Source organism: Macaca fascicularis, chromosome 1, assembly GCF_037993035.2.
Source record: "Macaca fascicularis isolate 582-1 chromosome 1, T2T-MFA8v1.1".
NCBI classification, from domain to species: Eukaryota; Metazoa; Chordata; class Mammalia; order Primates; family Cercopithecidae; genus Macaca; species Macaca fascicularis.
The window spans coordinates 70,442,625-70,455,289 of record NC_088375.1 but is presented as its reverse complement, the minus strand read 5'-3'; the positions used below and the strand labels follow the sequence as shown (position 1 = coordinate 70,455,289).

The 12,665-nt window shown below is 45.0% G+C and overlaps 1 pseudogene; it reads right to left on the bottom strand.

The window, feature by feature from the left end:
* Nucleotides 1-1,269: 1,269 nt before the first annotated feature.
* LOC123574613 (riboflavin kinase pseudogene) lies at nucleotides 1,270-5,147 on the bottom strand (annotated as a pseudogene).
* Between the last annotated feature and the right edge of the window lie 7,518 nt (nucleotides 5,148-12,665).

Genomic DNA, 12,665 nt, shown 5'->3' with positions numbered 1-12,665 from the left:
TAATGCAATATACTCTTTGAAGGGGCCCAACGCAATCTGTAATCTTAATTTTCTAAATATCCAAAGATTTCAACTTTCTGCCAATATCAACAAAAAGACTCAAGTGGCCAAAAATCACAGTCAGTAGGACGAAAAAAATCTACAGTATGAAGATTGTTTAACAAAACCTATGCCTTTCTCTCAGGCTACAAGCATTCTTAGACTAGCATTAAATTACATTGTGTGTATACAACTACACCAGTTTAGATTTGTCCTGGAACATATAGTTACATTAACAATAAATAATTTTATAAGTATTTTATAGTTTAATTGGCTCTTAGGCTAGAGGGAAAACAAGCAGTGTGTGTGTGTGTGTGTGTGTGTGTGTGTGTGTGTGTGTGTGTTAAGAAACTGGTACATATAAACGAACGGCTATGTGTTCCTTTAAATTTTTTTTTTATGTGTTCACTTAAATCTTGAGGAAACCTAAAGATGAAGTCTGTTGTATCTTTGTTTTTCCTAAAAAAGGAAAAAAAAATCAAAGTCAAGAAAAATGTTAAAGTCTTACAGATATCTACAAGAATATCTACTCTGAAGAAGAAAGAAGTGTTATCCAACAAAAAGGAGATCTATAGATTTAAAAAAGTTTATCTTACTGTCTTAACAACAATAAAGATCTGCAGAGGGAGTCCAGACCACTTAGAACTGAGGCAGCTCTATACAGAAATGAAAATGGTGCAACGATGTGACTGCCCAGATAATGACTAAAGCCAGGTGCAGTGGCTCAGGCCTGTAATCCCAGCATTTTAAGAGGCTGAGGTGGGAGGATTGCTTGAGCCAAGAGTTTGAGACCAGCCTGGGCAACGTAGGGAGACCCTGTCTCTACAGAAAGATTTTAAAATTTAGCTGAGCACAGTGGCTTCCCCTGTAGTCCCAACTACTCAGGAGGCTGAGGTGAGAGAATTGCTTGAGCCCAGGAGGTCAAGGCTGCCATAAACCTGGATCACCATTGTACTCCAACCTGGGTGACAGGGCAAGACCCTGTGTCAATAAATAAATAAATGACAGAAAGAAAAAAAAAAGAAAATGACAAAAAATAAAATTTCACAAATGTCTTCATGCTTATAATAATATATTAATGCATCATATATCACAAATACAAAGTCTGGAGTTTTCCCCTTAGGCTTATAATAAACTATAAAATTCCTATTTAATGTATTTACTTTTATAAGTCTTCTCTGTTTAGGAGTATATGCTATACAAGTACATACATGCTGGGTTTTTGCCATGAGAACTATAGTTCTCATCTCAAATTAGTGACTTGCCTTTTAGCCCATACTTACATACATTTCATTTCCATTATAAGACACTTAATACCCTTCTAGTGGTACATTCTAATCAACATATTTTGAAAATCTTGATTTTTAAACAAAGCTTGTTATGTATTTAAATAAATGAAACCTGTTAATAATTTAACAGTTGAAGCACAAGATAGTAATTAAGTTGTTTTGTTTAAACTAGTTCACAGCTGCAGGAAAGTGTTTGATTTTACAACTATGACCGAGGTGAGACTGGACAGTTTTAAGCAGTGAAATACTAGAATACAGTGAATGAATAAATAAGATTTTTTTTAATCAGTGGCCATTCATTAGTTTGCTTTTAGGAACCTGGAAGAAATGGTCTTCTTTAAGTTTCAAATGTTCTGGTAAATGTAGGCGTTTCTTAGCTTCCTCAATATCACCTTGAATTGCTGAAAAAAGTGACCCTAAAGAATCAAAGTTCTTTCAGGTCTGAGGTAGCCAAGGATGGCCACATTGAAGATCTCGCCGCAGAAGTCCTCTTTGAAGATACCCACGATATGCCTTTCCATGGCCTTATTTGTGTTCTTAGAGTATGGGTTCCATCCTATCCTCATGACCATCTTATAGACATCTCCACTTCCAGCACTGGCCCAACCATAATAAATGCCAGTGCATGCATCAGCTGGAAGAGTACTACTTGTTCAGGAAAGTTCGCTGTGGCCATGCCCAGTGCTTGGATCCACAGCACCTGGCCTGGGCAGAAGTAGAGCAGGTGCCTCAGAATGCAGTCCGCTCGCTCGGGGCACGGGCTGTGGCCCAGTCCACGCATTGCCCAGACCCCCGCACAAGGGGGTCCATCGGGGGACTGGGTGTGAACTCTGTGCTGGGGCAGACACCCACGACACGTGGTGGTGGGTGGGTCTCTCACGCCGCCGACCCCAGGAATAGTTTCTGAGGCAGCTGGACTAGGGAGTACTGTCATCTGCACCTGCTTCTCCCACACACTTCTCTGATGGAGGCCCCCAGGGACGACACTGATGGGAGCAGAGGCTTCTCAGGGATGATTTGGGGATGATTTGGGTGGGGAAGGCAGAGAGAAGAAACAGGCGGTCTTGGATTATGCAAGTTCTACTGTATTGATGCAAAACTTCAATTCATCTGCACCACCTCCATTTAAACTGAATCAAACACGTGTTCGCACAGCATCAGTTTCACTATGTCTGAGGCCCCAGACCCAGGTTGGGGAGAGGTTTGCCTAAGCATGCTGCAAGACCACGCACAGCCAGCGATGTGCAAGTGCACACCTGCACCCACACAGGCGAACACAGCCCAAACATGTGCAGGCGCACAGTGCCGTCTCTCGGCCGACAGACTTCGAAGGGAAGTGAAGTGGGACCCGAGCTGGGTGCCAGGCCAGTGAAAATCCTGAACTGGCTGCTCCTGGCTCTAGAGAGTGCAGATTCATAGGGTATGTTGAGGTGAATGCATGGGTTTTAATGTGTGCTAAGTGACCTCTTTGATGGAGATTTCAGGGTAAGGTTCAATCCTTACACTTCATGACAGCCCTGGCTCCCACCTCGGCCATCATCTTAGGACAAGTCAAACATCCTCTCCAACAACCACTACAATTCAGACACTTCAGATATTTAAGTTCTTCCCCTTGGTGCAAACAAACCCAGCAATGGCAGTTATTGCATCATCTAAAAAGAAACATTCTCTTCTCAATTAAACTCATTCTTGAGTATTCAAATCCAGTGACTAGGCAATTTTAATCATCTTCTCTAAAGCAAACAGAAATTTCCGCCAGATTATCAGGCCCACTTAACTTCCTGAAGCCAGTCCCCGAGGGAGCATCACCAAGTCTCCTACTTAGACCACCGGGCTTGAGGCAGCTCTGGACACCCTGAGCACAGTCAGGGAGAGTGGGAGAAGGGAGCAGAGGGACGCCACCTGCTCCTGCCATCTGGGTCCCTCTGCGTCTCAGTCCCCTTCAGCTGGAGCCCTCCCACTGCTCGCATACACCTCATACTCAGATTTCCAACTGAAATCCTCTTCCCCCTCTCTGGCCAGGCCACAGGCTCTTTCTTGTCTTGGTGAAGCCACAGGTGTGTGACAGCTTGGTCTCCATTTGCCCACCAAACCCAGCCTCCTCACCACTGGCCCCTCAAGTCCTGCTCTCCTCAAGACTTCTTTCCTGACTATCCTGCCCCCAGTCGACCCTGCACCCCAACCTTGCTCTCTTCTCCACCATCACTAAGGAAGGCTTTTCTTGCCTACCAGACAACAAGCTTCTTCCCCGGGCAATTTATTTTCCCTAGCTCAAAGGTTACTGTTCACCCTTGGTGTTTATTGACATGATTTCACTGAACTACAGATGTAGTATGTGTGGCAGCTGGGGTGTGGGGGAGAAACAAAGGTGGCCTATACCATCTACATGTGACATTCCTTTCAGTTTTCCTTCCCAGTTCGTTTGTTTCTTTGTTCTTGCATCAAACATTGCCCATTTATCATTTGTCTGGTATTGTGAAAGACATTGGGCATAAAATAAGATAGATAAGACACAATTTCTCCCCTCAGCCCCCAAGGGAGCTCAGAGTCTAGTAGGACAGTAGTTAGAGGTTCACAGCAGATAGCTACAATACAGTGTAGTGAGTACAGTGATAAGGGAGTGATGCAGAGGGGGTCCGAACCTGGGTGGGGAGGAGGCTCAGCTGAACGTTGAAGGATGAGTAGGCAATAGCCAGGGGAAGGTGGGGGCAGGGGAAGGGAGATCGAGGGATAGCGGTGTAGCAGGGAAAGGAAACTGTGGAAGGCACCATGACGTGTGCTGAGAACTGAGGGTAGTTTGGAGTTGCTGGAACTGAGGTTTGTGAGCGATGAGGCCAGAACTGCTCTAACTCTGGGGGGTGCCATATATACTGCAGTCGTCATCATAGGTAGCCCCTGTTGTGCACAAATTTTGTGGCTTTAGTCCATGGCCCTGAATGTGGCTGAGAGGTAAAGCTAAGCTTGGTGTTAAGGACTACAATCTGATAAGGACTGAAGAACTTGAACTTCAGCCTCATGCTATCCCCGGGTGACTGAGCCCCCACCATGCTGTGTCCCTCTGGGCACCCATATGCTGGTCTTTTCCTTCTCACCCCTTACTCCTTAGATCACAGGCTGTTAGAACTAGAAGAAACTTTAAATGCCATCAAAGGCAATCCCTTCTTTCAACAAATAAAATAACACTAAAGCAAATAAAGGCCCAGAAAAGGGATTGGTTTGCCAGAGGTCACATAGTCAGTGGTAAAATCTTCCAGGTCTGTTCTTCCCCCAGACCCACTTACCTACTGGCAATATCCCCAACATACACCCTGCCCCCCGCAACTTCTCTTGGTGTTTTCTTTCAGGCGTTTGGATGTGGCTGAGGCTGATTTGCCAAATCCCCTCCCTAAACCTTACAATTAATGAATTGGGGGTGGGTCCTGGCAGTTGGACAATGAGGCCCCTGGAGAGGTTTATTGGGGAACTGTAGGAAATGCATTTCCTTCCTGAGCAAACTTCCAGAAGTGCCAGGTGCTCCTGGATGTGTGGGAAGGACCTGCACACAGCCACTGGGTAGAAATTCTCAAAGGAAGTTTGGAAGAAGGGGAGCCTTGGGAGACACACAAATGTAAGGCAGCAGAGCTCCCATCTTTAACATTTCCCCTCACCCCTTTGGGAAAGACTGCCAGAGACACCTGTGCAGCCTGGTGTGTGGTCTGGGGTGACTGTAGAGAGGGGCAGTCAAAGGAAGAGAGACTTTCCTGTTGCCACCTACTTGGTAGTGTCATCGGGGTTGGGGTCGGGGGCAAACACTTGGAATTTCAGGCCATGATCAGGGAGGGAGCAGTGGTCCCCCCACTCCGCCCTCATGATGCTGGGAGGGCTGGAAGGAGCCTAGAATGCTCAGAAGCCCCTGGTGCCTGTGCAGCTGTAGGCCTGGGTTGCACATGTGTCAATTCTGTGTATCAACAGCAGGTGTTTATCCTCTCTTCCCCTATTTTCTCTCCCCTTGATGTCAGGCTGTCCCGTGACTTGTTTTGGCCAATGGAATATGAGAGCAACACTAGCAGGAGCTTTAAATGGGTTTGTGTTTTGGCTTCATCTCCTGAGCTTTCCGGGTTATGGGGAGAGCTTGTCCTGAGTGTCTGCTAGTTCCAGGACGAAGACCCACAGTCTGAAGCAGAGCCACAACATCCGACGTGCAGGCTATTGAATGAGAAATAAATACAATTGCCATCTGAGATTTCAGGGTTGTTTGTTAAGCAGCATGGTCAGAGCAAACCCTAGCATAGTTATTTTGAGAAAGACTGAAAACACAAATGACCAGTGACTTAACACAAAAAGGTTTTCTTCTCTCATGTAAAAATCCAAAGGTAGGCCATCCAAGGAGTCACCAAGACCCAGGACCCTTCCAGCTTTCAGTTTCATCCTCTCCAGGTTGTGGCCTTCATCTTCATGATCCAAAGTGGAGTGAGTGATCAGAGTCCACATTCTAGCCAGCAGGAAGTAAGGTTGAGGGATGGCAGAAGGACATGCCTGTCCCTTTAAGGAGACTTCCTAAAAGTTTTACACAGGGAGTAATTTTGAAAATATTTAACGACCAGTAAGGCGTGGGTTTCAGTTAATTATAATGAACGCCAGCTATAAACAACAGGTACATCTCTACCTGGGCATGTGGGGTAACTACCAGCCCTGATCACATCTTTCCACTTACAGATCTCATTGGCAGATCTTAGTCACATGACCACACATAGCTTCAAGGAAGCCTGGGAAGCACAGTCTTTACTCCAGACAGCCTTGGATCCAAACACAAGTTGGAGGTTCTAGTATCGAGGGAGAAGGAGAAGGTATTTACAGTGGGACAGCTAGTGTCTCTGCCACGCAATTCAACATACTTAGCAGATCTCTTGGTACAGGTCCATAAGCCCTTTCCACAATTTTAAAAAGAATTTTCCAAGTTTCTCTGAAAACTTTCATGAAAAAGTATTTTTCATAAATCATTAGTCAGCAGAATCTGACCTGATGTGTCTATTCAATTTGGGGCGAATATTCATACATTTGCTGCAGAAATATAATGTGTTTGATTATGAGGTACTATCCTGGATCCCCCTACATACATACAGTATGTATACACATACGCATATATGCATGTACACAGTATTACCTTTATAAAATCTAAAAAAAGCCTGAACTTGAAGCACGTTTGCAGGGTTTTGGATAAATCAGGTGATCATACATCCCAGTTTTACAATTGTAGTCCTGGTGAAATTATTGATAGCTCCCCCACCCCTCCTTTACACTTTCAAAATTGCCTGGTTTGCATGATAAATTATATGGTCAACCTGTGGATAAGGGATTGTGTATCTGTAAAAAGTTAAGCTCTCAATAAACGGCAGCAGTTATTACAATTCCCAAGTCGAGCTCTTATGGCCCCTGTGTATATACAAGAATATACTAAAATTTTTTAAGGTAGCCATTCAGTTCCTCACACCCAAACAGTACCCTCATCCCGATTTTGGCACCATTCTTTATGAATTGGCTTCCAAGACTGCGTGGCAGCCAACTTCATCCCAGTTGTCTCTTAGTGGTCACAGGCTTGGAAGTAGTGAGCACTAAATCAAGGCTGTTTTGTTGAAGCAGAAAAGGGACTAGCACATTTTGAATGTTGACAGGCTTTTCTTTCTTTATTTATGGTGAATTTAAAAATAGGCCTGGAGATGACTTTTCGCAGCTGAATTCTGCATTCATGGTATCCCCTTTCCACAGGAGAGATGTGGAGAACATCCGACTGGAAAGTCCGTTTCTTGATTTGAGGTTCTTCCCCCAGGTTCCACAGTCAGGAGCTCAACTCCTGGGACAGGCGCCAGTGTCTGTCTAAGCAGGGCCAGGCCTGAGCAGCGCTGTAGATGGTCCCTTTCTATTCCCTCCTCCCTGCATTCCCTCACCATCCCGCTCGACTTACCCTCTTCCAATTTCCCACAGCAAAGCACAGTGTGATATTTCCCAAACTTGACTCATCCCCACTTGCATCTGGGGGTGTTGGAAAACACAGATTGCTGAGCCCTGCCCCCAGGAGAGTGATCGAGGAGGCTGGGGCCAAGGCCACGAATCTGTATTTTTAACTGTCCCCTTGGTGATTCTGAAGAGCACCCTAGATCAAGAAACACCGGGCTGGGCATGGCGGCTCATGCCTGTTATCCCAGCACTTTGGGAGGCCGAGGTGGGAGGATCACTTGAGGTCAGCAGTTCGAGACCAGTCTGGCCAACATGGTGAAACCCCGTCTCTACTAAAAATACAAAAATTAGCCAGGCATGGTGGTGCACACCTGTAATCCCAGCTACTTGGGAGGCTGAGGCACGAGAATCACTTGAGCCTGGGAGGTGCAGGTTGCAGTGAGCCGAGACCACGTCACTGCACTCCAGCCTGGTTGACAGAATGAGACTCCATCTCCAAAAACAAAAGAAAAAAGAAAAAAAAGAAACACTGGCATAGTGCAATGAGCAAGGGCTTTGGAATCAGACTGGAGTTCAAATCCAGCTTCTGCCACTGTGGTCATGGGCCATTACTAAGCTTCTCTGAGTCTCAGTTTGCCCATTTGTAAAAGGTGAAAATTGAGAAAAACAACAACAACAACTATATATAGTTGTTGTTATTGTTGTTTTGAAGGGTAGCATTTTGCTCTGTTGCCTGGGCTGGAGTGCAATGGTGTGATCAGCTCACTGCAACCTTAAACTCCTGGGCTTAAGTGATCTTCCCACTTTAGCCTCCCGTGAGTAGCTAGGACTACAGGCACCTGCCACCGTGCCTAGATAATTTTTTAAATTGTCGTAGAGAGAGATTCTCACTATGTTGTCGAGGCTAGTCTCAAACTTCTGGCCTCAAGCAATCCTCCTGCCTCAGCCTCCCAAAGTGTTGGGATTATAGGTCTGAGGCACCACACTCAGCCAAAACAATGTATTTAAAGATCCTGAAAGCATAATTGGCAGATTAAAAGGACTCAATAAATATTAATTCCCCCCAAGTTCTGAATCACAATAAAGCATAATTGATTAATAAGACAGTTGTGGGTTACTCTTCCAGAGAGACCAGCCCAGCATTTAAAGGGGGAGGGACAAAGTGTTAAGACCAAGAATCAGTTCTCTCGCTGGGTACAGTGGCTCAGCACCCATAATCCAAGCATGTGGGGTTGCAGTGAGCTGTGTTTACACCACTGCACTCCAGCCTGGGCAACAGGCTGTCTCAAAAAAAAAAAAAAGAAGAAAAAAAATTAATTATTCCCTAGACTTTGGTGGAAATGTTTGAGGGGAATAGGAGAGATCTTCCTAGCCCCTGTAAATTATAAAGGATTTCATATATATATATATATTTCATATATATATATATTTCATATATATATATATATTTCATATATATATATATATATTGAAGACAGAGTTTTGCTCTTGTTGCCCAGGCTGGAGTGCAATGGCACGACCTTGGCTCACTACAACCTCCACCTTCTAGGTTCAAGCAACTCTCCTGCCTCAGCCTCCCAAGTAGCTGGGATTACAGGTGCCTGCCACCACGCCTGGCTAATTTTTTTTGTATTTTTAGTAGAGACGGGGTTTCACCATGTTGGCCAGGCTGGTCTCTAACTCCTGATGTCAGGTGATCTGCCCGTCTCGGACTCCCAAAGTGCTGGGATTATAGGCATGAGCCATCTCGCCCAGCCGATTTCCTATCTTAATGGAAAAATTTTAAAACCTTTCCCCTTTATTTTTCCCTTCTTGCCAATAATCCTTTTCCTGTCCCTCATTTCAAAATCAGATTGGTCTGATTCTATCATGCCAAAACTACTGGCTAATTTTAGCTTATATTTGATAGAATGACAGCCTGTGGGGGGAAAGTTGATTAAGTCTGTTTCTTTGTCATGATCATAGTATAGTCCCTATATGATATTTACTCAGCTCTCTTTGCCTTGGGGCAGGGATGACAGGATGCAATGGTGAGCTATCAATCACTGATAATGGCTTTGGTAGGCTTTCATGATGGCCACAACCATGTTCCATGTCCTGTAAATTCATAGCTCCACATCCATGGGATGGAGCCACAGGTGGAAGTGGTTCTTGGAGGAAGGTGGTGGAGAGGACTCTTTTTGGCATGAATGCTGAAAGGCTTTCTCCAGCTCTCCAATAACAACAAAAGCAGTTTTGTCTCCCATGTTGTTGTATGCAGTCAACAAATATTTATCAGTTGCTTGTTTGATTTTATGTTTTTATATATGCAATTTCTCTAAAATCTTTAGGAATCTAAAGTTCTTGGTTCTAGGAATCTAGTTCTTGGTTATGGGAGAGGCATGGAGGGGGAGAGATGAAGTGTGAGATTAGATAACATTTTATAGTTTAACTTTTACATTTCTGCTATATTGTGTGGCTATATGGCTTAATGAGAAAAGATGGTCTTTGGAGTTTGACATGCTTGGTTTCAGATCTTGCCCCCACCATGCTATTATTGAGGATAAACTCTCAGTGGCATAACCCAGTGAAACTTTATCTCATCTAAGTCATAGTCTAGTGCAGGGAGCAGAGGGCAGGATGAAGGGTGCTCTGCTCCATGTAGTCATTCAGGGATCCAAACTCCTCCCGTCTTCATCACATGGCTCCATGGTACCCGGGGTCATCCAGATAGTGATGTGAAAAAAGGAAGTGGAAGCTCATCTGCAAAGTCTTTATGGGCCAGGCCTGAAAGTGGAAAAAATCACTTCTGTCCCCATTTCAGTGGCCAGAACTCAGTCATGTGGCCTGCCTAACTGCAAGAGAGCTAGGAAATGTAGTTGAGCATGTGTCTAAAAATGAAGAAAATGGATACTAATGAGCATTAAAAGGTTCTGCCACAGCTATTCATCAGCTTTGTGACCTTGAGCAAATGACTTCAACTTTCTTAGCCTCAGTTCACTCATCTGTAAAATGGGAGTAATACAGATCTCATGGGACTGTTGTGAGACTTAGAGGAAATAGTATACATGACGTGCTTGATACCCAGTGCGTCCTTCCCATTTTAAATATACAGATAAGCAGTTTTTCCTTCCTCTGGGCAACTCCAAATATTGACTAGCTGAAAGTTGGCCTTCAGCAAACTTTTGTGTCATTAGGGGAATATGGATCAGCACCCACAGCTCCTATGCCCTGGGAGTAGAGGGTTGAGTTTGGGTGATCTCTCAGGGAGGCAGCAAGGTGGTCCCTGAATCTTGGGGGAGTTTGTCTTAAGGTCTTTTCGCAACATATGTGAAGGTTTTGCTGAGCTATTATCTGAATAACCAGGAACAGTGGTTCTCTAGTTACCTCGAGGAAAGTACCAGAACAAAATGATTTCCATGCAGCATCAAGCATTTATGTTAACAGAGTAAAAAAATCTGATGGAACTACTGGACTATTACAAAGACTTTGGAAGAATCTTTCCTTCTCTTGAGATCTTTAAGAAAAGGTCAGTTTCTTTTTTCTTTCTTTTTCTTTTTTCTTTTCTCCTTCCTTCCTTCCTTCCTTCTTCTGTTTCTTTCTTTCTCTTTCTTCTTTCTTTCTTTCCTCCCTCCCTCCCTCCCTCTTTCTTTCTTTCTTTCTTTCTTTCTTTCTTTCTTTCTTTCTTTCTTTCTTTCTTTCTTTCTTTCTTTCTTTCTTTCTTTCTTTCTTTCTCTTTCTTTCTTTCTCTTTTTTGACAGGGTTTGGCTGTGTTGCCCAGGCTGGAGTGCAGTGGTGTAACCTCAGTTCACTGCAACCTCTGCCTCCCAGGTTGAAGTGATCTTCTTGCCTCAGCATCCTGAGTAGCTGGGATGACAGGTGCCACCATGCCTGGCTAATTTGTTTGTGTTTTTGTAGACCGGGTTTTGCCATGTTGCCCCAGCTGGTCTCGAACTCCTGTGCTCAAGCGATCTGCCAAGTGCTAGGATTATAGGCATGAGCCACTGCTCCTGGCCAGAAGAGGTCAGTTTCTATATTTTGGGGCTGTTCAGCACATTTCTTTTTGGATCAGAAGAATGGGCTGAGGCTTCTGGGGCCACCTTCATCCCTCCTGTCCTTTCACGGAGTGGTCCTTTTCTCCCTTCTTCAAGAAATGAGGCACCTAAGCCTTTGTGGCTGAGTTGATCTGCCCCTTAGCCTCTGAGGCCTGCTTTATAGGAACCTCCAGAATGCCCAACCCCTGATCGGGTTCCAGAACAATGTCCTAGAACATACTGTGCACTCGATCAGCCATACCCAATGAGAGCCGAGTTCAAAAGGGACAGTGTAGGGAGATGCAAGGTGAGAGGAGAATAGTGAAGTGCTGTCATGGGAAGTAAGATATAAATAAAATGCCCCTGTTTCCAAAGAAGCAGTACAGCCCACAGGCTCTGTTCTCGGGCGTGCCGTGGAGCTAAACCAGAGCTCAGAGTCAAGACAGGAGAAAGAAGGCACAGGCTTGGCAGCCAGATGCTTTTTCTTCCTCTGCTTTCTGTTGGGTGGCTTAGAGGATGCACACGGAACCCAGACTATGCTCTTTCCTCTGAATGACTTCTGGCCACATCCCTCCCCGACCCCAAACTGAAAGCCATTCTATTTTAATATTTCTCTTGGGAAGTAGATTCCAAAATTTCCCTAAGTCTTCCTGTAAGAGGAGACTTTGATTTCCAGTAAATCCAGGGTCACATAGTTTTCTATATTCGTTTGCATTTGGTTTGCATAAATTAGCATGCTACCAAACGCTGGACTCTGAGTCAAAGCAAGCCAGGGAATTAATGCAAAAAGACTCAAGCTTCTGTGCCCCTGGGAAATGGCAGAGGAAGACAGCTTCAGCCTCAGAGCACACAGCACTGAGTTGTAAGAAACAGGTCTCATCATCCCTTTGGCCAGCAGATTTTCACCCTGGGCGCACTGAGAAGCCTGCCAGGGGGTCCTCTGTTGTCTGGACCCTGAGGCTTCCTCCTCAATGTGTTGGAGCCTAGGAGAGAGGATTAGAGTTATGCGGTAGGTGTGGGAGCTGTGTGTGATGGGATAGGAGTTGGGTGAGGAGGGATCCTCGGTTTTGGGTAAAGGCAAAAAGGCAAGGAAGCCAGGAAAAAGCAAGGAATTGGAATAAAGACAGAGTGTGGGAGAAAGGGAGTGAGCTGGGTACAGGGGTGGGAGCAGATGTAGAAGGAGGAGGACAGAGAGTCTGACTCAGGATTGAGACAACCCGTGGGAAGTGGACCCCTAGTGTAGAAACAGGAGAACTAGAAACGAGAGGTAAGAGGGGGCAAGAGTCGGGGGAGTTAAGTAGAGGCAAACCAGCAGGCAAGCACTGCATGGCTAGTTGAGAATGGAAAGGGGACGTAGTGATCTAGGAAGTTTCTGTTTAAAGGCAGAGAG